Here is a 4,564-nt window from a genome sequence, read left to right as displayed (position 1 = left end):
GGACCCTCGGCAGCGGGAGGGGCAGCTAGCGGGACGCGCCCAACTAGCCGCCGACAGAGGGAGGAGAAGGAAAGAAGGAAGAGGAGAAGAGAAAGCATGCGAGCGGACGTGAGCTTCTGCCTACTTCTTCGTGATATCTTTCCTTAGTTATACACAAAAGTCAGGGAAGTAGCCGAGGAGGATTCTTCATAAGCGAGTTTTCGGAGAAAACTCTTTTCTGGCCCACCCCTATGGTGCGCAGTGGTACGATCCGCCGCGGGTGTCGGGGCTGTATCCCCGCCCCCAAGAGGAGTAGTTTTGCGCATGCGCGGAGTCTCCCTCAGCGGCTGCGGCGGGAGTGAGCGTGGGGAGCCCCGCGCTCGGGCCGCAGCGGGCCCGGGCCCTGTGGAGCATCGGGACCACGGCGAAGCCCCTCAGGCACCCCCAGCACCGGCCGGGGCCGCGGGCGCCTCGTACCCTGCCGCGCTGGGGCCCGAACCTCAGCCTCACGGGGCGGCTGCAGATGCTCGGCCGGCTGCGGCGTCGCGTCCTGTCCCGTCCCCAAGTGAAAGAGTTACTCCTATTCACAACAAAACTGGTTTCTGTTTTGTTTGCTTTTGTTTTTTTGTTTTTTTGGTTTTTTTTCTCAGCACTGCCGTCTGTCAGTACTCAGCCCTAGTAGCAAGTGTTGCTCCTCAGTATCCCTGTTCTAGAGGAAGTTGAAAGCATGCTTCACATAGCAGTTCTCCCAAAACATCAAGGCATGCCACACAAGAAGCATTTAATATCTGAATAATTTGTCTTCAAGATCTATCAGCCGTTTTCTCTGCTTGCTTCAGCTCAGGCACAAACTCAGGAAGGAGAACCATGACTCCGTTCATGCTTAGCCAGCTTGCTTGTATTTGCATTTACACAGGAGTTCAACACTTGTGAGGCCTGATAAGCCGAGTCTGGGGAGACGCATCAATTACACTAAACTTTACTGTTTCTTCAGCTGACACCAAAGGCCTATATTTAGAGACTTCCACTCATACAAGGCTTGACCAAGCTTTGTTGATATGCTGGAGTTTTTAAAAGTGCCTAAAACCCTCTGGTTATTGCCATATGTACTTCTCTATTGGACAACAAGGCATTTGTATAACCTACGTCACTCAACAAAACCAGTATGTGCCTGAACACAGGTTTGGTCTTTGTTCCCAGGGTTGAATTGCTTTCACTCCTGGAGGTACCTATAGGAGTCTGGGTCCTTGTAACTGATATTAAAAAAAAAAAAAATTATATTGTTAGAGACAGACAACTGTAAAATAAGTTTGTTAAGCACATGTACGCACAAAGGATAGCCTTAGGGCATCCTGAATTTTCCCCCCTCCTCTTCACCTTTTAACAAAAGGATACCATATTATGATGTAGTCAGGAAGTATAGCATTTTAAAATAGTTCTTAATATTCCATTTGGAAATTTCTCTATTAGAAATAACATACAAAATTGATTTCTACACCTTATAATACAGCTGATGCTTGTTTCTTGGTGCAAAGTGCAGCAAAATATCTGCATAACACTGTAAGAGGCACGACATTATCCACTTACCAATAAATTCCTTTTTTATCTTGGCCTTAGTGCTGCCACTATTTGAACAGACTTAGACTGGACTCTAGAAGCTCCATTATTTTGTATTGGCTAATCACTGCATTATATGTTTCTTTGACCACTGAAATTCCATGTGTTTATGAAGTTACTCAACATTTTGTAGTTGCCTGATAATTATTTCTATGAAAACAGTACAATAACACATCAGCTGGCTCAATATCAGAATACTTTTATTGCACCATATAGGGAATTCAATAAAAGCAGTGATGTATCATTGAAATTTTTATTAGGGACTCCATGTAAGGGAAAAAAGTTCAAAATTTAAATTAGTTTCAAATGGATACGCAACCTCATATAGGAATAACATTTTGGTTTAAATGCACTAAATCAAGAGAAAGTATGTTGCTTTCAGGGCAAAAATGACTATTCCTGGTCTTCTAACATCGAATTCAGGCAATTGCAGCTCTCATTTAGAGAAACTCCTCAAATACCAACTCATACCTGAATTGAGCAAGCATCAATAAGCATACAAAATTATCCTTTAGTCAAAGGGGTAAGAATTCCTTCACTGAATTCACAGTAACTCAGTATGACAGTAAGGACACCATTACATGTAAAGGTCAGTAAAGCTTAAATACCAAGTTTCACAGGTATATATGAGGGTGATTTCCTAGACCAGTCCCCCTTCTAGAAATGCGGGTTTTGCAGATGTCTTCAAAGCTGCTTGTTAAGGGAACAGCACAGCAGCTGTGCTAGACAAAAGGTAATGGTACAGGAGAAACTCTGGAGCATCACTTGCTGGGGTAAACAGGAATGAACACCAGCCAGGCAGGCACAGGACCATTATGGAATGGGCTACATAACAAAGTATCCCTGGGACAGGCTGCTATTCCTTTCACTATGTTGCAACATGCAGACACTTTATAACGTAATGATGATATTTTTTTATACCTTCCTGTAATTGCTTGTTTCTGTTACTGGGTGAATGCTAGCTTTATTTCACCCTTTCCCTGCCTCATTATATTAACATTATCTTGCTCTTTCGCACTGAATTTATGTTATGGCTTAGATAGTAGGGGTTTTTTTGGGAAAGGACATAAAGCAGCAATAAGGATCTTTTAAACAGAAGAGTGGCTTCCATCTTCAACATATACATCTAGCACTGCAATAGAAGGTATTGCTGTTTCTTGCATATTAATCCTAAATGACATCTACTTTAAAAACTCATGAAATTATTATGCAAATAATCAACAAGAAGTTCTCTAAAGGCAAAAGTTCATCCCTTAACTGTTCTTATCAAAAAGCAATCTATAATTCTCAAATCCCTTCACTCTCCCTACCCTCACTCCCCCAAAGGTATTTTAAAAACAGAGCTTAAATGGAGGATCTAGAGCACCTATTTTTTTTCTGAACAGCTGCCATAGAAAAGTGGCATTATCTTGCACACCACAGAAATGATGAACAATTCACCTTCTTTCTCTCTCCTTACATAATTTAAAAGCAGAATGATACAGCTAGAAAGCTTGCCATCACCTAGCTTATTGCTTATCCAGACTGCTCAAGCCCATGCACACATGCAGGTATAGCCACCTAATTCTCTCTAACAGATCTCAATGACCAATGGAATTAACAGGGAAAAAAAATTAAAATAAAATTGCATCAAAACAGAAAAATGAAATCCATAACACAGAAAGAAGAAACCCCAAATAACCAACCAAAATTAAAATCAACCACAAAGCCTTTAAGAAGCAACACAGCTTCTCTTTAAAAAGCAAAGAAAATCGTTCACCTAAGAATTGATGAATCTCTGAATTAGCAAAGGCCAGAAAGGGTCTTTAAGATTACTTCATTAAAAAGAAAAAAAAAAAACCCAAATGAAAAATCAAACAACCAGAAAACCAAAACTAACAACTTAGAGAAACTAAATATATTTGCAAATTCTTAATGGTGTAAGAGTTATGTCTTACACCATTAAGCACAACTCAGCATACCCCACCCACCTCCCTTGCTCCTAACCATATTCCATTCTCCTCCCATCCTCTTTTTGTCTGTGAAAGCAGCATTTTCAAGTGATACCTATTAGCAGCATTCACAGCTGCAAGCTTCTAATCACACACACATAAATTTAAGGAGAAAAATCACAGACAATGCTATTGACTTGTTCTGTTCATGCTGTTGACAGACCTTACATAAGCTCTGGAAAGCATAAGAGTAAATAAGGTTTTGGAGTCACTTTCCTGAGAAGAAAACATAGCTTTCATCATGCAGATACCTTGCTAATGAAGACACTTTGTGCAGAATGTCAAAATAATTGAAGAAAACATAAAGAGAACTAAATAGAAAATTAACTGTGAGGTTCATATTTGCTCAGATTCAGATTGCTTATTTGTGCAATAAGCACTGACAGTATTGTTATCCACTAACTGCTTTTGAATTTCAAGAGGATAGGCTGCTGAATATTCTTTCTTAATTGCTGCTGGAAAGTGCTAAGACTAATAGTGGTTTTGGTTTAGTGCTATACAATGGTCTGGGAGCTGGGGGAACTTGCCCTGCTCCCAAATGCTCATGTTGATAGTAATGGAAATGACTTCATTTTAATTAATAGCAGGCCAGCATATTCTCTTACATGCCTATCATTTTTCTGTGCAGTGTCTCCATGCCTATGTCATATGTGTAAGTATAATTCATCTGTTTCATGTTGTGCCTGGGACAGATGTACCCACTCACTGGATGTCTCCTGCAATTGCCTGAAACCAGTTCCCTCTGCAGTTCTGTGCCTGGTAGTTTGATAGCCAGGGAAACTCTGTCTTCAGTGCACAGCACAAAAATGCAAATGCAGGTTTTATTGAAAGTGGCATAGTTCAATAGTTCTAATGCTTGTCTTTAAATAAATGGCTAGAAACATCAATATTCAAATATTTTCTTTTAGAATCTTACCTTTTAAAGAGTTGTTAGGAGGAGGAAGGTGGATTAGAAGAAAACTGAAGTGGTAGGTTAT

Source organism: Ammospiza caudacuta, chromosome 3, assembly GCF_027887145.1.
Source record: "Ammospiza caudacuta isolate bAmmCau1 chromosome 3, bAmmCau1.pri, whole genome shotgun sequence".
In the NCBI taxonomy this organism is placed as follows: domain Eukaryota; kingdom Metazoa; phylum Chordata; class Aves; order Passeriformes; family Passerellidae; genus Ammospiza; species Ammospiza caudacuta.
The sequence above is the reverse complement of the archived record's forward strand: the minus strand, read 5'-3'. Positions refer to the sequence as shown.